This window comes from Triticum aestivum, chromosome 7A (assembly GCF_018294505.1).
Source record: "Triticum aestivum cultivar Chinese Spring chromosome 7A, IWGSC CS RefSeq v2.1, whole genome shotgun sequence".
In the NCBI taxonomy this organism is placed as follows: domain Eukaryota; kingdom Viridiplantae; phylum Streptophyta; class Magnoliopsida; order Poales; family Poaceae; genus Triticum; species Triticum aestivum.
The window spans coordinates 377,989,095-378,013,626 of record NC_057812.1 but is presented as its reverse complement, the minus strand read 5'-3'; positions in this window follow the sequence as shown (position 1 = coordinate 378,013,626).

The following is a 24,532-nucleotide window of genomic DNA, read 5'->3' as shown; positions in this document are numbered from 1 at the left end:
TCGAGCTTGGGGAGAATCGCATTCACTTCACATGCAAATTGTTTGAAGATACGCTGTGAGGCTGGGGCTTGAGCTCCACCCAAGATGCAGGCGATAGCCCGTGGTTCCTGGAAGCCCCCAGCCCGCTTGTATTGATGGTGGTCGTCATTCATTTTGGGTGGTGGCGGTAATGGAGGGAGGCCAGCATTGCCTTGAGGACGGGCCTCACGAGGCTGGTCCATCTAGGCGCCCTCGCGAGGCTAATCCTGCCAGTGGTCCTCATGAGGCGGGTCGTGACACTCCTAGCACGGGCCACGGTCGTCCCATCGTCCGCCACCGCGTCCTCCTCCTCGGTCGTAGCCTCGACCGCCGTGCTCGGGGCGTCGAGTGAAGCGTCCTTCTCGAATGGCTCTAAGCTCTTGACAGCCGCTGGTGTTGTGGGTATGCAGGTTATGGAAGGCACAGAAGGCCAGCTACCCTTCAATGACTCAGGCTGGTCTCTGTGGCGCTTGGTGTCCGGCTCCGCCGCGAGCACGGCTGCTCCCTTGGGCTTCACCTCCTTGGCCTCGGTCTTTTTCTCCTCTGGGTCCGCAACAGGGAGCTCGAGGATGGAGAGGCGCCCCTCCTCAGCTCTTGCACACTTGGTCATGATGTTGAATAGCTCCAGGGTCGTGCACAACTCCTCATGGATGGCGAGCTCCTGCTTCATCTTTTCATTGCGGACACCACGGAGAATGCTGAGATGATGGCCTCGTCGGTCACCTTGGCAATCTTGATTCACGCGCTGTTGAAGCATTGAATGTACTTCTGCAGGGTCTCTCCTAGTTGTTGCTTGATGCGGCGTAGGTCACCCGCGACAGGGGGGCGGTCGTGAGTGCCCTAGAAGTTGGCGATGAAGCGGTTGCGCATCTCGTCCCAGGAGGAAATTGAGCCTGGAGGCAGATTCAGGAGCCAGGAGCAGGGGCCATCCTTGAGAGCCATGGGACACTAGTTCGACATGACTTTCTCGTCTCCGTTGGCCGCCTCGATGCTCAGCTCGTAGAGCTGCAGGAACTCCACGGGGTCGGGGGTGCCGTCGTAGCGAGGAGGCAGATCTGGCTTGAATTTGCCCAGCCAGTAGACGCTACGCAACTCGGGGGTGAAGGCGCGGCAACCGGCCGTGGTCACCGGTGCCTGTCTTGGAGGTGGAGCTTGGTCTTCGCACCCGCACGCCGCTACGGCAAGCGGCGCGGGGCCCTGTCGCGACAAACGATCCTGGCACGGCGGAGCGAGGAGTGGTGGAGCGTTCGCTTGCGGTCGAGGGACTTCTTGACAACTTCTTTCTTGACGCGCGGGCACCGGACACGGTGGGTTGCGCCATAGAGCCGCATGCCTGGGCGCTAGGGCGCCTTCTTGGGGCAGAGGTGGTGGAGGTGCTTCATGAGTTGCATCGCCCGTGGCTGGCGGAGGGCGAGGCAGAGAGTGGGACGGCACAGGGGAGCCCCCTGCGGCGCAGACAAGCTCAGCGATGCGGTCAAACCAGTCCTCTTAGAGGTCGTCGACCGGGCGGTAGCGTAGAAGCTCGTGCGCCATGAGGAGTGCGGCCCGTGCGTCCGTTGAAACGCGACGAGCGTGAGACGACGAACCAGCGGGAGTCAGCGATGAAGTGGCGGTCCGGCCGTCCTGTCGCACCGAGGGGTGCAGCGAGGATGCTTGCTGCTCGTTCCCTGCCGGGCCGGTGGCGGCAAGCGACGGAGAGCGGCAGGGTGGCCCGCTGACAGGGGCCGTATGAGGAATGTGGGTGGTGAGGGCAGCCCGACGCTCGGCATGGGCGTGACACGCGTCCGCCATGGAGACGATGAAGCAACGTGATGCGGAGCGATGGGAAGGAAGCTTCAGCGCACGCCTACCTGGCGCGCCAAATGACGGATCACGGGTTCTGGCAAAACCCTTAAGGTTCGAACACTGGGGTGCACGCGAAGATCTCCCCCCTATCGATCCGCGTCCTAACTTAGCCTAGATCTCACGAGCTAACTCGACGAACTCGCAACACAAAGGACACAAGATTTATACTGGTCCAGGCCACCATTGTGGTGTAATACCCTACTCCAGTGTGGTGGTGGTGGATTGCCTCTTGGGACGATGACGAACAGTACAAGGGGAAGAACAGCCTCCTGAGGTTGAGGTGTTCTTGTGCTTGGTGCACTCGTGTGGTTGAGGGTGACCTTAACCATCCATCCCTGCCTATGGTGGTGGCTAGTCCTATTTATAGAGGCCCTGGTCCTCTCCCCAAATATTGAGCAGGAAGGAGCCAACAACGGCCAATTTGAAAGGGGGCAGCTAGTACAGGCTATCCTGACAAAAGGTGGTCTTTGCCTACCAAAGGTTCTGGTGGTGACGCCGTCCTGGGCTCCATGGTGACCTCCGTCTTGCCGTCCTTCTGGTCTTGGTCTCGCTGCACTGATATGGAAACCTTTGCTGGATGCCTCGGTACTCCGCGCCTGCGCTTGCCCCCTTAGCACCAAAGAGAGAAAAGGACGCTGCGCACGCTGGCGCCTGCCTGGTCTCAATCGTCATGGCTTACGTCACGAGAATCTCGCGAGGTTTTCCCGGCCTCGAACTCTCCACCCCTCATGAGCCGTCCTGGCGAGGCCGCTCCTGAGGAGGTCCTGTGTCGTCCGCCTCGCGAGGCTTGGCCCCTCGCAAGGGTCTTCATTCCTTGTTGATGAAGATGGGCTGTACATGCCTGCTAGCAAAGCCACGCCATTGTCCACAGGCAGGCAAGTCTGGGGACCCCCGTTCCCAGAACACCGACAATAGGGTGGTATCCTCCTTTGAATGATTTGAGTGGCTTGACTTGGCACATGTTCATGCATGTAGTTGAAACAAAATCAACATAGCCTCCACCTCCAAGTTGATTTATACCCTACTCATGCTTGCACTCATAGTTGATTGATCTTAATGCATGTTCATGACTGTTGTCGCTCTCTAGTTGGTCGCTTCCCAGTCTCTTTCTAGCCTTCACTTGTACTAAGCGGGAATACTGCTTGTGCATCCATTTCCACAAACCCCAAGGTTATTCCATATGAGTCCACCATACCTTCCTATATGCGGTATTTACCTACCGTTCCAAGTAAATTTGTATGTGCCAAACTCTAAACCTTTAAATGAATTTCTGTTTTGTATGCTCGAATAGCTCATGTATCAACTAGGGCTGTCTATATCTTCCATGCTAGGTGGGTTATTGTCACGATGAGTGGACTCCGCTCATCACTCACGAGAAAATGGCTGGTAACCGGGATGCCCAGTCCCATGCTCAAATCAAAATAATTGCAAACAAAACTCCCCTAGGATTGTTGTTAGTTGGAGGCACCCGTTTTTTAGACAAGCCATGGATTGATGTTTGTTGGTGGTGGGGGGTATAAACTTTACAATTCTATTTGGGAACCGCCTTTAATGTGTGTAGCATAGAAGATATCGAGATCTCTTGGTTGTTATGTTGACAATGAAAGTACGCCACTCAAAATATTATTTATCTCTGTTTCAAAATTCGAGCTCTCGCACCTCTGCAAATCTCTGCTTCCCTCTACGAAGGGCTTATCTATTTACTTTTATGTTGAGTCATCGTCCTCTTATTAAAAAGCACCAGTTGGAGAGCATCGCTGTCATTCGCATGCGTTGCTATTAATTTACATTGAGTATGACTGGATCTCTTTTACCATGAATTACAATGTCTAGTCAGTCCTAGATCTTCAGGGGTGCTCTGCATTTATGTTTTGCGGTCTTAGAAAGGGCTAGCGAGATACCATCTTGTTATATCATGTTATGATTGTTCTGAGAAAGTGTTGTCATCTGAGATTTATTATTATTGCTCTTTAGTTGATTATGCCATTGATATGAGTAAACATGAGACCTAAATGTTATTGTGAATATGGTTAGTTCATAATCTTTGTTGAAAACTTGACTGTTGGCTTTACATATTTGCAACAACAAGATCAAACAGAGTTTGTAAAAGTTTTTCTTTATCACTTTCAGTTTGTCAACTGAATTGCTTGAGGACAAGCAAAGGTTTAAGCTTGGGGGAGTTGATACGTCTCCAACGTATCTACTTTTCCAAACACTATTGCCCTTGTTTTGGACTCTAACTTGCATGATCTGAATGGAACTAACCCAGACTGACACTATTTTCAGCAGAATTGCCATGGTGTTATTTTTGTGCGGAAATAAAAGTTCTGGAAATGACCCGAAAATCCACGGAGGCATGTTTCGGAATAAATAAAAAATACTTGCGAAAGAATCAGCATCAGGGGGCCCACATCCTGTCCACGAGGGTGCATGGCTCCCCCCTGGGGCACGCCCCCTGCCTCGTGGCCCCTCTGAGACTCCACCAACCTCAACTCCAACTCTATATATTCACATTCGGGGAGAAAAAAATCAGAGAGAAGGATTCATCACGGTTTACGATATGGAGCTGCCGCCAAGCCCTAATCTTCATTGGGAGGGCTGATCTGGAGTCCGTTCGGGGCTCCGGAGAGGGGAATCCGTTGCCATCATCATCAACCTTCCTCCATCAACAATTTCATGATCCTCACCATCGGGCGTGAGTAATTCCATCGTAGGCTTGCTGGATGGTGATGGGTTGGATGAGATTTACCATGTAATCGAGTTAGTTTTGTTAGGGTTTGATCCCTAGTATCCATTATGTTCTAAGATTGATGTTGCTATGCCTTTGCTATGCTTAATGCTTGTCACTAGGGCCCGAGTGCCATGATTTCAGATCTAAACCTATTATGTTTTCATGAATATATGTGAGTTCTTGATCCTATCTTGCAAGTCAATAGTCACCTACTATGTGTTACGATCCGGCAACCCCGAAGTGACAATAATCGGGACCACTCCCGGTGATGACCGTAGTTTGAGAAGTTCATGTATTCACTAAGTGTTAATGCTTTGGTCCAATACTCTATTAAATGGAGGCCGGAATATCCCTTAGTTTCCAATAGGACCCCGGTGCCATGGGAGGGTAGGCCAAAAGATGTCAAGCAAGTTCTTTTCCATAAGCATGTATGACTATATTCGGAATACATGCCTACATTGCATTGATGAACTGGAGGTAGTTCTGTGTCACCCTATGTTATAACTATTGCATGAGGAATCACGTCCAACATAATTATCCATCATTGATCCATTGCCTACGAGCTTTTCACATATTGATCTTTGCTTAGTTACTTCTCCATTGCCACTATTACGATTGCTACAAAAACAACTATTGTTACTTTTTCTACCGTTACCGTTACTTCCATACTACTTTGCTACTAAATACTTTGCTGCAGATATTAAGTCTTTCAGGTGTGGTTGAATTGACAACTCAACTGCTAATACTTGAGAATATTCTTTGGCTCCCCTTGTGTCGAATCAATAAATTTGGATTGAATACTCTACCCTTGAAAACTATTGTGATCCTCTATACTTGTGGTGTTGGAAATATGCCCTAGAGGCAATAATAAAAGCATTATTATTATATTTCTTTGTTCATGATAATTGTCTTTATTCATGCTATAATTGTGTTATCCGGAAATCGTAATACATGTGTGAATAACAGACACCAACATGTCCCTAGTAAGCCTCTAGTTGACTAGCTCGTTGATCAATAGATAGTCATGGTTTCCTGGCTATGGACATTGGATGTCATTGATAACGGGATCACATCATTAGGATAATGATGTGATGGACAAGACCCAATCCTAAACATAGCACAAGATCGTATAGTTCGTTTGCTAGAGTTTTTGCAATGTCAAAGTATCTCTTCCTTCGACCATGAGATCGTATAACTCCTGGATACCGTAGGAGTGCTTTGGGTGTATCAAACGTCACAACGTAACTGGGTGACTATAAAGGTGCACTACAGGTATCTCCGAAAGTATCTATTGTTTTATATGGATCGAGACTGGGATTTGTCACTCCGTATGACGGAGAGATATCACTGGGCCCACTCAGTAATGCATCATCATAATGAGCTCAAAGTGACCAAGTGTTTGGTCACGGGATCATGCATTACGGTACGAGTAAAGTGACTTGTCGGTAACAAGATTGAACGAGGTATTGGGATACCGACGATCGAATCTCGGGCAAGTAACATATCGATTGACAAAGGGAATTGCATACGGGTTTGATTAAATCCTCGACATCGTGGTTCATCCGATAAGATCATCGTGGAGCATGTGGGAGCCAACATGGGTATCCAGATCCCGCTGTTGGTTATTGACCGGAGAGCGATCTCGGTCATGTCTACATGTCTCCCGAACCCGTAGGGTCTACACACTTAAGGTTCAGTTACGCTAGGGTTGTAGGGATATGTATATGCAGTAACCCGAATGTTGTTCGGAGTCCCGGATGAGATCCCGGACGTCACGAGGAGTTCCGGAATGGTCCGGAGGTAAAGATTTATATATGGGAAGTCCTGTTTCGGGCATCGGGACAAGTTTCGGGGTTATCAGTATTGTACCGGGACCACCGGAGGGGTCCCGGGGGCCCACCGGGTGGGGCCACCCATCCCCGGGGGCCACATGGGCTGTAGGGGGTGCGCCTTGGCCTGCTTGGGCCAAGGGCACCAGCCCCACATAGGCCCATGCGCCTAGGGTTCAAGGGGGCAAGAGTCCTAGGAGGGTAAGGCACCTCCTAGGTGCCTTGGGGGGGAGGGAAACCCCCCCTTGGCCGCCGCACCCCCTAGGAGATTGGATCTCCTAGGGCCGGCCACCCCCCCTTGGCACCCCTATATATAGTGGGGGAGAGGAGGGACTTCATACCTTGAGTCCTTGGCCTTTGGTTGCCTCCTTCTCCCTCCCCAACACCTCCTCCACCTCCTTATTGCTTAGCGAAGCTCTGCCGGAGTACTGCAGCTCCATCAACACCACGCCGTCGTGCTGCTGCTGGTGCCATCTCCCTCAACCTCTCCTCCCTCCCTTGCTGGATCAAGAAGGAGGAGATGTGGCTGTTTCCGTACGTGTGTTGAACGCGGAGGTGCCGTCCGTTCGGTGCTAGGATCTCCGGTGATTCGAATCACGTCGTGTTCGACTACATCATCCCCGTTCTTTGAACGCTTCCGCTCGCGATCTACAAAGGTATGTAGATGCATCTAATCACTCGTTGCTAGATGAACTCCTAGATGATCTTGGTGAAACGAGTAGGAAAATTTTTGTTTTCTGCAACGTTCCCCAGCAGTGGTATCAGAGCTAGGTCTATGCGTAGTTCTTCTTGCACGAGTAGAACACAATTGGTTGTGGGCGTAGATTTGTCAACTTTCTTGACGCTACTAGTCTTATCTTGCTTCAGCGGTATTGTGGGATGAAGCGGCCCGGACCAACCTTACACGTACGCTTACGTGAGACCGGTTCCACCGACTAACATGCACAAGTTGCATAAGGTGGCTGGCGGGTGTCTGTCTCTCCTACTTTAGTTGAAGCGGATTCGATGAAAAGGGTCCTTATGAAGGGTAAATAGAAGTTGACAAATCACGTTGTGGTTTCACGTAGGTAAGAAAACGTTCTTGCTAGAACCCTACTTCAGCCACGTAAAACTTGCAAACAACAATTAGAGGACGTCTAACTTGTTTTTGCAGCAAGTGCTTTGTGATATGATATGGCCAAAGTTGTGATGAATGATGAATGATCTATATGTCATGTATGAGATGTTCATGCTATTGTAATAGGAATCACGACTTGCATGTCGATGAGTATGACAACCGGCAGGAGCCATAGGAGTTGTCTTTATTTTTGTATGACCTGCGTGTCATTAAAGAACGCCATGTAAACTACTTTACTTTATTACTAAACGCGTTAGTCATAGAAGTAGAAGTAGTCGTTGGCGTGACAACTTCATGAAGACACGATGATGGAGATCATGGTGTCATGCCGGTGACAAGATGATCATGGAGCCCCGAAGATGAAGATCAAAGGAGCTATATGATATTGGCCATATCATGTCACTACTTATATAATTGCATGTGATGTTTATTATGTTTTATGCATCTTGTTTACTTAGAACGACGGTAGTAAATAAGATGATCCCTTACAAAATTTCAAGAAGTGTTCTCCCCTAACTGTGCACCGTTGCTACAGTTCGTCGTTTCGAAGCACCACGTGATGATCGGGTGTGATAGATTCTTACGTTCACATACAACGGGTGTAAGACAGTTTTACACAGCGAAAACACTTAGGGTTAACTTGACGAGCCTAGCATGTACAGACATGGCCTCGGAACACGGAGACCGAAAGGTCGAACACGAGTCGTATGGAAGATACGATCTACATGAGAATGTTCACCGACGATGACTAGTCCGTCTCACGTGATGATCGGACACGGCCTAGTCGACTCGGATCGTGTAACACTTAGATGACCAAAGGGATGTCAAATCTGAGTGGGAGTTCATTATAATTTGATTAGATGAACTTAATTATCATGAACTTAGTCTAAAATTTTACAATATGTCTTGTAGATCAAATGGCCAACGTAGTCCTCAACTTCAACGCGTTCCTAGAGAAAACCAAGCTGAAAGACGATGGCAGCAACTATACGGACTGGGTCCGGAACCTGAGGATCATCCTCATAGCTGCCAAGAAAGATTATGTCCTACAAGCACCGCTAGGTGATGCACCTGTTCTCCCTGCAGAACAAGACGTTATGAACGCTTGGCAGGCACGTTCTGATGACTACTCCCTCGTTCAGTGCGGCATGCTTTACAGCTTAGAGCCGGGGCTCCAAAAGCGTTTTGAGAGACATGGAGCATATGAGATGTTCGAAGAGCTGAAAATGGTTTTCCAAGCTCATGCCCGGGTCGAGAGATATGAAGTCTCTGACAAATTCTTCAGCTGTAAGATGGAGGAAAATAGTTCTGTCAGTGAGCACATACTCACTATGTCTGGGTTACATAACCGCTTGACTCAGCTGGGAGTTAATCTCCCGGATGATGCGGTCATTGACAGAATCCTCCAGTCGCTTCCACCGAGCTACAAGAGCTTTGTGATGAACTTCAATATGCAGGGGATGGAAAAGACCATTCCTGAAGTATTTGCTATGCTGAAATCAGCAGAGGTAGAAGTCAGAAAGGAACATCAAGTGTTGATGGTCAATAAAACCACTAAGTTCAAGAAGGGCAAGGGTAAAAAGAACTTCAAGAAGGACGGCAAGGTAGTTGCCGCGCCCAGCAAGCAAGCTGCCGGGAAGAAGCCAAAGAATGGACCCAAGCCCGAGACTGAGTGTTTTTATTGCAAGGAAAGTGGTCACTGGAAGCGGAACTGCCCCAAATACTTAGCGGACAAGAAGGCCGGCAAAACCAAAGGTATATTTGATATACATGTAATTGATGTGTACCTTACCAGTAATCGTAGTAACTCCTGGGTATTTGATACCGGTGCCGTTGCTCATATTTGTAACACACAACAGGAGCTGCGGAATAAACGGAGACTGGCGAAGGACGAGGTGACGATGCGCGTCGGGAATGGTTCCAAGGTCGATGTGATCGCCGTCGGCACGCTACCTCTACATTTACCTACGGGATTAGTTTTGAACCTCAATAATTGTTATTTTGTGCCAAGTTTGAGCATGAACATTGTATCAGGATCTCGTTTAATTCGAGATGGCTACTCATTTAAATCCGAGAATAATGGTTGTTCTATTTATATGAGAGATATGTTTTATGGTCATGCTCCGATGGTGAATGGTTTATTCTTTATGAATCTCGAGCGTAATGCTACACATATTCATAGTGTAAGTACCAAAAGATGTAAGATTGATAGTGATAGTCCCACATACTTGTGGCACTGCCGCCTCGGTCACATAGGTGTCAAACGCATGAAGAAGCTCCATGCTGATGGACTTTTAGAGTCTCTTGATTACGAATCATTTGACACGTGCGAACCATGCCTCATGGGTAAAATGACCAAGACTCCATTCTCAGGAACAATGGAGAGAGCAACCAACTTATTGGAAATCATACATACTGATGTGTGCGGTCCAATGAGTGTTGAGGCTCGCGGTGGCTATCGTTATGTTCTCACCCTCACTGATGACTTGAGTAGATATGGGTATGTCTACTTAATGAAACACAAGTCTGAGACCTTTGAAAAGTTCAAGGAATTTCAGAGTGAGGTTGAAAATCAACGTGACAGGAAAATCAAGTTTCTACGATCAGATCGTGGAGGAGAATACTTGAGTCACGAGTTTGGTACACACTTAAGAAAATGTGGAATAGTTTCACAACTCACGCCGCCTGGAACACCTCAGCGTAATGGTGTGTCCGAACGTCGTAATCGCACTCTATTAGATATGGTGCGATCTATGATGTCTCTTGCCGATTTACCACTATCTTTTTGGGGCTATGCTTTAGAGACTGCCGCATTCACTTTAAATAGGGCCCCGTCGAAATCCGTTGAGACGACACCGTATGAATTATGGTTTGGGAAGAAACCTAAGCTGTCATTTCTAAAAGTTTGGGGATGCGATGCTTATGTCAGGAAACTTCAACCTGAAAAGCTCGAACCCAAATCGGAAAAATGCGTCTTCATAGGATACCCTAAAGAAACTGTTGGGTATATCTTCTACCTCAGATCCGAAGGCAAGATCTTTGTTGCCAAGAATGGGTCCTTTCTGGAGAAAGAGTTTCTCTCGAAAGAAGTAAGTGGGAGGAAAGTAGAGCTTGATGAAGTATTACCTCTTGAACCGGAAAATGGCGCAACTCAAGAAAATGTTCCTGAGGTGCCTGCACCGACTAGAGAGGAAGTTAATGATAATGATCAAGATACTTCTGATCAAGCTCCTACTGAAATTCGAAGGTCCACGAGGACACGTTCCGCACCAGAGTGGTACGGCAACCCTGTCTTGGAAATCATGTTGTTAGACAACGGTGAACCTTCGAACTATGAAGAAGCGATGGCGGGTCCGGATTCCGACAAATGGCTAGAAGCCATGAAATCCGAGATAGGATCCATGTATGAAAACGAAGTATGGACTTTGACTGACTTGCCCGTAGAACGGCGAGCCATAGAAAATAAATGGATCTTTAAGAAGAAGACAGACGCGGATGGTAATGTGACCATCTATAAAGCTCGGCTTGTCGCTAAGGGTTATCGACAAGTTCAAGGGGTTGACTACGATGAGACTTTCTCACCGGTAGCGAAGCTGAAGTCCGTCCGAATCATGTTAGCAATTGCCGCATTTTATGATTATGAAATTTGGCAAATGGACGTCAAAACGGCATTCCTTAATGGTTTCCTTAAGGAAGAATTGTATATGATGCAGCCGGAAGGTTTTGTCGATCCTAAAAATGCTGACAAGGTGTGCAAGCTCCAACGCTCGATTTATGGGCTGGTGCAAGCATCTCGGAGTTGGAACATTCGTTTTGATGAGATGATCAAAGCGTTTGGGTTTACACAGACTTATGGAGAAGCCTGTGTTTACAAGAAAGTGAGTGGGAGCTCTATAGCATTTCTCATACTATATGTAGATGACATACTTTTGATGGGAAATGATATAGAACTTTTGGACAGCATTAAGGCCTACTTGAATAAGAGTTTTTCAATGAAGGACCTTGGAGAAGCTGCTTATATATTAGGCATCAAGATCTATAGGGATAGATCAAGACGCCTCATAGGTCTTTCACAAAGCACATATCTTGATAAGATTTTGAAGAAGTTCAAAATGGATCAGTCCAAGAAAGGGTTCTTGCCTGTTTTGCAAGGTGTGAAATTGAGCTCAGCTCAATGTCCGACCACGGCAGAAGATATAGAAGAGATGAGCGTCATCCCCTATGCCTCAGCCATAGGTTCTATTATGTATGCCATGCTGTGTACCAGACCTGATGTTAACCTTGCCGTAAGTTTGGTAGGAAGGTACCAAAGTAATCCCGGCAAGGAACACTGGACAGCGGTCAAGAATATCCTGAAGTACCTGAAAAGGACTAAGGAAATGTTTCTCGTTTATGGAGGTGACGAAGAGCTCGTCGTAAAAGGTTACGTCGACGCTAGCTTCGACACAGATCTGGATGACTCTAAGTCACAAACCGGATACGTGTATATTTTGAATGGTGGGGCAGTAAGCTGGTGCAGTTGCAAGCAGAGCGTCGTGGCGGGATCTACATGTGAAGCGGAGTACATGGCAGCCTCGGAGGCAGCACATGAAGCAATATGGGTGAAGGAGTTCATCACCGACCTAGGAGTCATACCCAATGCGTCGGGGCCGATCAAGCTCTTCTGTGACAACACTGGAGCTATTGCACTTGCCAAGGAGCCCAGGTTTCACAAGAAGACAAGGCACATCAAGCGTCGCTTCAACTCCATCCGTGAAAATGTTCAAGATGGAGACATAGAGATTTGTAAAGTACATACGGACCTGAATGTAGCAGATCCGTTGACTAAACCTCTCCCAAGAGCAAAACATGATCAACACCAGAATTCCATGGGTGTTCGATTCATCACAATGTAACTAGATTATTGACTCTAGTGCAAGTGGGAGACTGTTGGAAATATGCCCTAGAGGCAATAATAAAAGCATTATTATTATATTTCTTTGTTCATGATAATTGTCTTTATTCATGCTATAATTGTGTTATACGGAAATCGTAATACATGTGTGAATAACAGACACCAACATGTCCCTAGTAAGCCTCTAGTTGACTAGCTCGTTGATCAATAGATAGTCATGGTTTCCTGGCTATGGACATTGGATGTCATTGATAACGGGATCACATCATTAGGATAATGATGTGATGGACAAGACCCAATCCTAAACATAGCACAAGATCGTATAGTTCATTTGCTAGAGTTTTTGCAATGTCAAAGTATCTCTTCCTTCGACCATGAGATCGTATAACTCCTGGATACCGTAGGAGTGCTTTGGGTGTATCAAACGTCACAACGTAACTGGGTGACTATAAAGGTGCACTACAGGTATCTCCGAAAGTATCTATTGTTTTATATGGATCGAGACTGGGATTTGTCACTCCGTATGACGGAGAGATATCACTGGGCCCACTCAGTAATGCATCATCATAATGAGCTCAAAGTGACCAAGTGTTTGGTCACAGGATCATGCATTACGGTACGAGTAAAGTGACTTGTCGGTAACAAGATTGAACGAGGTATTGGGATACCGACGATCGAATCTCGGGCAAGTAACATATCGATTGACAAAGGGAATTGCATACGGGTTTGATTAAATCCTCGACATCGTGGTTCATCCGATAAGATCATCGTGGAGCATGTGGGAGCCAACATGGGTATCCAGATCCCGTTGTTGGTTATTGACCGGAGAGCGATCTCGGTCATGTCTACATGTCTCCCGAACCCGTAGGGTCTACACACTTAAGGTTCAGTTACGCTAGGGTTGTAGGGATATGTATATGCAGTAACCCGAATGTTGTTCGGAGTCCCGGATGAGATCCCGGACGTCACGAGGAGTTCCGGAATGGTCCGGAGGTAAAGATTTATATATGGGAAGTCCTGTTTCGGGCATCGGGACAAGTTTCGGGGTTATCGGTATTGTACCGGGACCACCGGAGGGGTCCCGGGGGCCCACCGGGTGGGGCCACCCATCCCCGGGGGCCACATGGGCTGTAGGGGGTGCGCCTTGGCCTGCTTGGGCCAAGGGCACCAGCCCCACATAGGCCCATGCGCCTAGGGTTCAAGGGGGCAAGAGTCCTAGGAGGGTAAGGCACCTCCTAGGTGCCTTGGGGGGGAGGGAAACCCCCCTTGGCCGCCGCACCCCCTAGGAGATTGGATCTCCTAGGGCCGGCCACCCCCCCTTGGCACCCCTATATATAGTGGGGGAGAGGAGGGACTTCATACCTTGAGTCCTTGGCCTTTGGTTGCCTCCTTCTCCCTCCCCAACACCTCCTCCACCTCCTTATTGCTTAGCGAAGCTCTGCCGGAGTACTGCAGCTCCATCAACACCACGCCGTCGTGCTGCTGCTGGTGCCATCTCCCTCAACCTCTCCTCCCTCCCTTGCTGGATCAAGAAGGAGGAGACGTGGCTGTTTCCGTACGTGTGTTGAACGCGGAGGTGTCGTCCGTTCGGTGCTAGGATCTCCGGTGATTCGAATCACGTCGTGTTCGACTACATCATCCCCGTTCTTTGAACGCTTCCGCTCGCGATCTACAAAGGTATGTAGATGCATCTAATCACTCGTTGCTAGATGAACTCCTAGATGATCTTGGTGAAACGAGTAGGAAAATTTTTGTTTTCTGCAACGTTCCCCAGCATGTGGGTTATTGATGCAGAGCATCCTATGGACATCACCATGTCAAGAGTCCGTTTGGCGAGTGACACATGCGACATCTACTTGACATACCCAAAGGTGAATCATCTCCTTTACACGTGCTCACTTGACCCATTCGAGGATGGTATACTACTTGACACCCCTCTCGTGTGCATGCATAGGTATTGTCGGAACACTACGGACGACGAGGAGGAGTGCAAGCGCTAAGGAACAACTACACCATCCGCGAGAGGAGCATGGAAGCGACGACGGAAGAAGACGGAGACATCTCCCAAGACCCGGACATCCGGCCCCTGAAGATGTCAACAACAGCAGCAGCCCTGCAGTCGAAGTGCTACAAGCCCTGGACATCCGGCGTCAGCCCCGGACATCTGGCGCCTCGCCAACACCCGGACATCCGGCCTCACCCCCGGAAATCCGGACAAGCCATTCCAGAGAGCACAGTGAACAGCTCCGTCAGCCCGGGCATCCGTCCTGCCAGCCCAGACATCCGGCTCCCCACGAAGCCCCGGACTTCCGGCCCTACCTGCCTATGGGCCGACACTCGGGCCGAAGCCCATGTACCCTTTCGCCCCTCACTTACCCCTTCATGGACCTAGACTATATATACTCCTCCACCTCCTCCTTTCTAGGGTCAGCGTTGTGTTAGCTCATTTGTGATATAGAGGTTCGCTCATCCATATCGGATCTACTCCATGAGAGAGACGGCGGCCCCTCTACGGAGAAGATCCACCTTGGATTCAAGACCCCTCACGGGAAGATCCCCTTGTGGATTCAAGACCTCCTGACAGAGAAGAACCGGTTACCTCCTGTATCGTTCGTTGTTGACTTTGGATCTTGTATCTCTCTTTGTGTTTCCAGGATCTAGCACATGTGTGATCATACTTGTTGGTTTGAGTGTTCTCTTGTGTTCCCCTCGTTTCCCTCCTCGTGTTCTTCACGTTCTTTGCGGGATCCGCTCATTTCGTGAAAGATCGGGCCACTATTGTTCTACCCTGCATCATCTTGGATCAGAGCCAGCTTGTCTCTTGATACCATCATCTTGCTATCATGAGCCACATTGATCACGATTTCGGAGCCTCCCCTCTTTGTTTTCTAGCCTAATTTTGTTGATTTTGTCCCAATTTCGAGAATCCCCACCAAAAATAGCCCCAATTTTTTTTGTGATTTGTTGCTTTGACGAAGTTTTGTTGATTTTGATCCATGGATTTGCTTAGTTTTGAGTGGATCTAGCATATCCCCAAGTGTCCCCACTTTCCATCCACGAAATTCCATCAATTTTGCCCCCAAATTCATCTATTTCCGCCCCCAAATCGAGTTTTGATGTCCCAATCGAGATCTGGAATCGTCGGGCCGGACATCCAGGCCATCGGGCCGGACATCCAGCTCCTGGAGCATAAAAGCCGCATGGTTCTGGACATCAGCCCCCGGATATCCGGCCCCTAGCCCGGATGTCCGGCCCCTGACATCTCAGCCATCCCCGTTTCACCATTTTGTCCATAACTAATTCATCCGGAGTCCGATTTTCGCGTTCTTTAGCTCGTTGAAAAGCTCTTGACATCCCCCTTCCAACAAAAATACTACCATAACCATTTGACTCCATCAAATTGTTGTAACTTTGGCATCTTTGCCTAGGTCTTCAACCACAACCTCCGCATAACCACCACTGACTTCCGCAACCTAACCAATTTTGGTCCTTATAGAATTTGTGGTTGCTTGAGTAGTGATTCGAGTCTCCTAAGGTGTTTAGGCTACATAGGGGCGATTGCTTCTTCATCAACCACCACCACCACCATAACTCCCACATAGGCTTGCCACCATACACTTCCACCACCCCAACTTAACCCAATTTTGTTTGTGTTGTGAGTTGTGTCTCCTAAGGTGTTTAGGCTACTTAGGGACAATGCTTCCAACTCCGACACCATGTATAGCATACCTTACCATCCACTTCCGTATCGCGTCTCAAAACCCATCATTGCATCTACGCAATCCCATTGAGCTTTCGCAACCACCACCGCATCCTGCTACCACCATTTGACATTTGAGATTTTTGACTTTGCGGTTTTTCCATTTCCTAAGGTGTTTCGGCTACTTAGGGACGAGTCTCCATCATCTTGATATCTCCATCAAGATCACTGCCACTCATCATCGACACGGACGGTAACCTCCATATCATCTTGGTATCGTGGTATCCCTCCATTGTATATTCCCTTGCCATTGCATTGATAACCCCTAGCCCATTTTGCGTCCCTTTCCTATCGAGACTAGCCATTTGAGTATTACCGACAACGTTACTTGTGCACATTAGTGATCTACACCATACATTGCATACATACCATATCATATTGGTATCATATCATCTCGTGTGCCTCAAGTTTGTTCCCGCATATACACAATAGCTATATTGGTTTGTGCATTTCGCAAAGCGGCCATACAAAGAAAAAAAAGAATAAGCTTTTAAGCTAAAGAGAAAGAGCAAAGAAACTTGTAAGCAAGTACCATAGCATCATACCACATTGTCATATCCGATCATCTTGGATCACCTTGAGAGGAACATCGGGAACCATACATATATAGCATACTTGGGATAAAAAATCATACATTTTGCATCTTATAGGTTGTGCACAAGTGTCGTATCCGCCTATTGAGCAATCGTGCTAGCGTCTCTCTAGAGTTGTGCAACAAGAGCATTTTCCGTGCATTCCACATTTTGAGCTCATCCTTGGTTGCACGACCCCATTTATCTATCCGTGTGTGCGTTTCCGTGTGCCACCCATATTGCTATTGGTCTACTTGTTACACTTGCAAATTTGTGAATCTCTTTAAACATTATTGACTCTTGGTAACATTTTGCATCAAATTTTTGTGCCACTATCCTCACCGAGCTCCACCATAAGCCTTACTTGTGTAGGTGTGAGAACCCGACAAGTGGTACCAATTGTGCTATTTCCTTGTCCACATTGGAGTGATCATTGATCCACTTTCAACTTCGGTCAAGGTACATTTGGTATTCGTTCTTCTCTTTCTCCCACTCATATTTGCTCGAGTCTTGTGATGGATAGGCAAGGCATTTCGTCCTCAGTCTACAACAACAACGACGAGTTCGATGCCATGCAAAACTCCACCGACACCAAGATGCAAGCTCAAATGGAGGAAATCAAAGCCCTCATCAAGTCCTACAAGCGGTCTTCCTCATCTTCGAGAAGACGCTCAAGAGCACATGCCTCCGAGCTACCATCTCCAGCAAGGTCACATCGGCATCGACACCATCACCACCATGAACGTGAAGGTCAAGAGCTCAAGACCAACAACCGCTCAACAACTTCACCATCGCCCTTGGCATCTTCGCCAAGAGACTTCAAGGCATCTTCGCCTATGGACATACGACATCTTTACCAACAAGCACCTCAAGACTACGCTCAAGAGAAGCTCCAGAAGCTCAAGTCCGCGACTTCCACGAGCTACTACGACCTCGACATCAACCACAAGATTCCTTTATATGGGACTCTAGAACCCGAGGAGTATCTCGAGTGGGAGCGTTTGATGGACAACTACCTCAAGCTACATCAAGTTCCTCCCGAAGATCAAGTGAAGTACGCCACAAGGAACTTCCATGACTACGCGTCCACATGGTGGCTTCACGCACCTTCGGAGACCTACGACATGAGTTGGCCCAAGATGAAGAGAGCTTTGCGGCGAGAGTTTGTGCCTCCAGCCTACATGGAACAACTTCAACACCAATTGGAGAACACCATCTAATGATCCAAGTCCATCGACGAGTACTTCAAGGAGATGAAGATTGCCTTGCGACGAGCCGGCGTGGACGACCTCATTTCGATGAAGTTCTACTTCATGATGGGATTGCACAACGACATCTCCAAGATGATCTTCCTCGAGAACTACAAGTCCCTCGACGACAACTACATTTGTGCTCTCAAGGCGGAACAAGAACTCATGAAGGCCAAGGCTTCTCGACCCCAAGAACACTTCTCTAAGACCAAGCTCCAAGAAGGCGAGCATGAGGATAGTACCACCAAGATGACCAAGCCCGACGAGCTCCAAGACGATGCTCCCAAGTTTGACTTCACCGCCATCCCTCTTTGTGGCATTGATGATGCCGAGTCCTCCATGACTCTTTTTCAAGACGGTGCGACGACGAGTACGACTACGGAGACCCTTAAGGACCAAGCTTTGGAGGCGAGCGACAAGGTGGCGAGCAAGGATGATTCTTCCATCTTAGGAGGAGAGAGTGATGATGTGCCATCTTCGGCCTTCATCCATGGCGACGGCGATGAGATGTTTGAGCATGGGATTTTCCCTTCGACCACGGCAACGTATGATGACTTGAGTGACTTTTGCCACCATATTGAGAGTGAGAGTGACTTCACCACTAGCCCATATATGATGTGTTACCCCAATTCCCATGTGAGGAGAGCCACAACTCCCACCACTTGAGTGAGATGAGTGACTCCACCATACGTGAGATTGAGTGCACCTACTTTGAGGGAGTGAGTGAACCACCACATAGAGAGAGTGTGATAGTTGATAGGTCTCTTGAGGCCATTTGCATTTCTAACAACTTGACCTCTACCTCTATTGTGTCTTCTCATTTGCTGCTAGGTCCCATCTATGATGACGCGTCGATTCGCGATGACTTCGTCCTCCCTTTGGACAAGACGATGGCCATGGTGGAATATGATGCACCCCCACATGGTTCCATCAAGATGATGATGACCACCATTTGGACTTTCCCACCTCACCTACACCACATGAGTGGAATGACCAAGGTAACATAGGTGAAGGTGATGCTCTAGTCCCACTAGTGGACATTCTTGACGTTGATTGCTTGCATGATGTTGATCAACCTATTACCATGCTTCATGCTAGACTTCCCCATGTGATGGTTTACCCACTTATGATGAGTATGATGATTGCCATGTGGAGTCTCTTAGTTGTGATGCCATGTTACATAGGATTTCTTGTGACAATTCTCTAGGTCACATCATGTTTGACAATCTGCTTGACTTGTCATATGCTATGCATGAGATCAACCACATGTCATATTTGCAATCTCTTCATAGTGACTATGCATATGCCATTAAGATTAACCCAATTTGCACTTATGGCATAGATGAAAAGCCCATGGTTATTGGCATTTGTTTCTCTTGTGATGATATTGACATGCTACCTTTGCATCATTTATCTCATATGCCATGCCATGACCACCTAGCTTCGGATATGCATTGGTTTGGATATTGTCCATTTTCTCCGTATGATGTTTCCAATATTTCTCATGAGGAGACCCCCATAGTTTCCTCATACATTTTAGGAGATTTTGATCACCCCCATCCATTGCATGATTCTCATACTTATGTGCACAATATGCTTCCCATGAATAAACATGCTATTGATGTGCCATATACTTGCATTCTTAATTTGTGTCCCCATCGTGTTATACACAATAACTATTCTTTCATGATGGATGACATGTTCTTATACCATGCATCAAATTTCTTTGAGTGATGCTTATCTTGTGCTAACTCTCACGTGCACATACACATCATGATGGATGATGTGTACATTTACCACACACACAATTTCTTTCGTTTGTGTTTCTTTTGTGTAGGTACCCACGAGTACTTGTCAACCTCACAATCCCATGAGTTGACAAAATGAGCTCTAGAGAGCAACGATGACTTGGGATCCCATGGATTGTATTTCCCACCGCTCTTTTCGCACAAAGACTTCGCGCATTTCTTCTACATGGCCCTCCCTTGGCTATGGGTTATTATACATTACCTATTATATGCCCATCTTGCCATGTTCACTTTGCATGATATGTTCATTACTATGCCTTTGCCATGCATTCCTGACCCATGCTTTGCATTACACATGATGATTGATTCTCATACTTGAATGTGTATTTGCAAGCTTGGTGGAGATATTGCTTGTTATTGCCATGTTTGCTTTGTGCCCCATACCTATGATGATACTTTCATCTTGCTTTGTGTTCATGCTTGCGATATGCCATGTGCACTGCCTATGCTTATTATTTGCTCACATGACATGATTGCCATGATTTACTCTAGTATGTTGCATCTTCGCACTACTAGCTTGCACGACTTGATTCTTATGATTGCTTGCCTTATTGCATCACCGATGATTCATACTTGCTCACTTCATGCTGTTGATGACAACCATTTACATGCTTTGCACATGATTGTTATTTCTTCTTGTCATATATCTCCATGTGTTGCCTCTCTCATGCTAGATGATTTTCCATGTATTGAGTGCAATTATGCCTTTAGTCTTGATAATGAGTTTGCCCCCATAGCATTCTCACATATATTTGGAGATTTTGACATATTCCTTATGAAGCATGCTTGTCTTACCTCTTTGCACCATATACCTAGTGCCATGAATATTGCGATTGTTGCATCATATTCTTCACGCACTTGTGCTTCTAATGGTTATGTGCAAGAGAAGAGAACCACCATGATGGATGATGTGTTTATCTACCATGCGCATACGTTCTTTCTTTGTTGTGTGCATGTGTAGGATACTTGGACTTCGTGTCAACTTCCACGTCATGTGAGTTGACAATACGAGCTCTTGAGAGCGAACCACCTTCTACCACGATGATTCTACATTGTACTTGCTTGTACTTCGGCATTGTGAAGGACGCACAAGAACATGCTTTCAAGGTTATATCCTTCTCTTTTGAGAACCCCCAAACCATGAGCATGCATATTCTGGATCATACTACTTGTGTTGCTTGCACCATGCGACTTATTTTTCATCTTGGACCCCTTGCTTGCGCACATGTTAGAGATCTTGCTTCCACTTGTCATTTTCACAATTCCATGCATCATGATATATATGCCTTGTGTGTTGCATCCAATTCTTCGATTACTTGCTCTTATCACATGTTTGGTTGCAACAATGTCATCACTTCACATATGCCATGTCCCATTGATTGCTACATGCTTGTCTTGATTTCCTCACACATGATGAACAATTGCTCTTTCTATTGTGTTGAGTGCCATACTATCTTCACTACACCCTATGCACGTTATGCTTGGATTGTCTTGCACTTGACCCATGTGTTTAGACACTTCATTTTACTTGGTGTTGTGAATGATTCCTATGCCTACCATCGACCATTTGTCGAGCGCTTTATGCATGATCGCTATGACTGTGATGTTGATGGTTCTTCTCTTGTTACACATATTTGCATCACTAACTCACATTTACATGCTTGTTTCCATGATGTCCTTCTTTGTGCTCAGTTTATGTGCTTACATGCCATGTCACAATCCTTTGTCACACCATATGCTTTGCATGATGACAACACTTGTTTGGTCATTTACCTCTTGAATGCTTGGTTTTGCACTAACGCTTACCACATTTGTTTTTCCAAGTGTTTGTTGCCCTTACTCATTTTGAAGGAATCACTAGACGACGCGACATTAGAGAGTGCCCACTTCAAGCTTGAAGATGATGACTACTTCGTGAACATCTGCTTCTACACGGCGAAGCCATCTCCTTCCCATGGTGATTTGGTTTTCGATTCGAGGTCGGATCTTTCCCAAGGGAGGGGAGATGATGCAGAGCATCCTATGGACATCACCATGTCAAGAGTCTGTTTGGCGAGTGACACGTGCGACATCTACTTGACATACCCAAAGGTGAATCATCTCCTTTACACGTGCTCACTTGACCCCTTCGAGGATGGTATACTACTTGACACCCCTCTCGTGTGCATGCATAGGTATTGTCGGAACACTACGAACGAGGAGGAGGAGCACCATCCGCGAGGGAAGGATGGAAGTGACGACGGAATAAAATGGATACATCTCCCAGGACCCGGACATCCGGCCCTGGCCCGGACATCCAGCCCCTGAAGATGTCAACAAAAGCAGCAGCCCTGCAGCCGAAGTGCTACAGGCCCCGGACATCCGGCGTCAGCCCTGGACATCTGGCGCCTCGCCAACACCCGGACATCCGGCCTCGCCCCCGAAAATCTGGACAAGCCATTCCAGAGAGCACCGTGACCAGCTCCGTCATCCCAGACATCCGGCTTGCCAGCCCGGACATTCGGCTCCCCGTGAAGCCCCAGACATCCGGCCCGATGCCCAGACATCCGGCCCTACCTGCCTACGCGCAGACACTCGGGCCGAAGCCCATGTACCCTTTCACCCCTCACTTACCCCTTCGTGGACCTAAACTATATATACTCATCCACCTCCTCCTTTCTAGGGTCAGCATTGTGTTAGCTCATTTGTGAGATAGAGGTTTGCTCATCCATATCGGATCTACTCCACGAGAGAGACTGCGGCACCTCTATGGAGAAGATCCACCTTGGATTTAAGACCCCTCACGGGAAGATCCCCTTGTGGATTCAAGACCTCCTCACGGAGAAGAACCGATTACCTCTTGTATCGTCTGTTGTTGACTTTGGATCTTGTATCTCTCTTTGTGTTTCGAGGATCTAGCACATGTGTGATCATACTTGTTGGTTTGAGTGTTGTCTTGTGTTCCCCTCATTTCCCTCCTCGTGTTCTTCGCGTTCTTCGCGGGATCCGCTCCTTTCGTGAAAGATCGGGCCACTAGGGTTCTACCCTACATCAGTTATCATGCAGTGGCACAGTGTACAAAGTGGCACCCGGATGGTGGGCTTGGGAACCCTGCTCACATCGTTTGGGGCCGTGATGGAAACCTCGGCCGGACTCCCTTGCGGATGGAATCCGAACAGGCGATAAACCTGGACTACAGTCTTGCATGGTTAGTCAGGTCGTGGCCGACACCCTCGCCAGGATTCTGCTTGAAGGTTGCCGAGATACATGACATGTACATGGCGGTAAGTGGCGAGAGCGTGTGTGAAGAAGTACACCCCTGCAGGGTTAACATGATCTATTCGAATAGCTGCGTCCGCGGTAAAGGACTACTGGGTTGCTTATATAGTTCATAGACAAGTGAAAGTGGATACTCTAAAATGCACAAGATAAGCGGAGTGCTATGGATGGCCTTCTCGTAGGGAGACGGGAGCGGATCCATAGTGGTGCATTGATATGGTGAATATGTGGACTCCTGTGCGCCACCTCAAAAGAGTTATCAGCAGTCGTAGTACATGATAGCCACTGAGTTAAAGCTAGCTTGTTGCAATTAAACTCCGCCACCCCTTTGTTGATACTGATGCATATGTAGATAGTTCTGATGCAAGTTTTGCTGAGTACATTTGTACTCACGTTTGCTTAATTTATGTTTTTGCAGAGAGACTTCAGTGTCACTATTAGTTTCGCGTGGACTTTGATGTTTAGCTTGTTTCCTCAGCTACGATCTTGTACCCTTTGGAGGGCCTTGTAGATAGTCCAGCTCTAAAGCCTTCTTCCTTTTCTGATGTCTATATCCAGACATGTTTATGCTTCCATTGCTTGTATGCTCTGTATGTTGGGTCATGTGACCCATTATTGTAATTCTTACTATGTATGACTCTTCGGAGTCTTCTGAATAAATACTTTGAGTCATAGAGTTTTGTTGTGATGCCATGTTCTATTTACACATATCGAGCATATTGTGTGTATGATTTTGAAATGCTTGGTATGTGTGGGATCCAACAACCTAGTTGTTTATTCTTGGTAGCTTCTCTTATGGGGAAATGTCTCCTAGTGTTTCCACTGAGCCATGGTAACTTGCTATTGCTTCGGAACACTTAGGCTGACTGGCATGTGTCCTTCTTCGTTCCTGTGTTTGTCCCTTCGGGGAAATGTCACACGTTGTTCCTTTAAGTCCTTGTAGCTTGCTACGACTTGGGTTCATACATTGATGATCGACATGTTTGTTGCTCGGTCATGTATGCCTGTCCCTGTAAGTTAATGGCACCTCGGGTTTACGAGTAGTCATGTCGGCCCGGGTTCTCTGTCATATGGATGCTAGTGACACTATCATATACGTGAGCGAAAAGGCGCAAACGGTCCCAGGCCAGGTAAGGTGGCACCTGTGGGGATACCGTGCGTGAGGCCGCAAAGTGATATGATGTGTTACATGCTAGATCGATGTGACTTAGGATCGGGGTCCTAACACCTCCTTTGTCCGCCAACCCATCCATCGATGTCCTCCTCCACCATGCCGGAGATGATACCCCGACGCCGTCGTCCATTACAAGAGATCGACCTCTCTCATCGACGGCTTCGGACCGGGATCCTTGCATCCCATCCTCTCGCTTCATCCTCGCCATCGTGCACCTTGCCGGCGCTGCTCGTACGACCGTCTCATCAACAGACCTAGGATATTTCCCCCGCCACC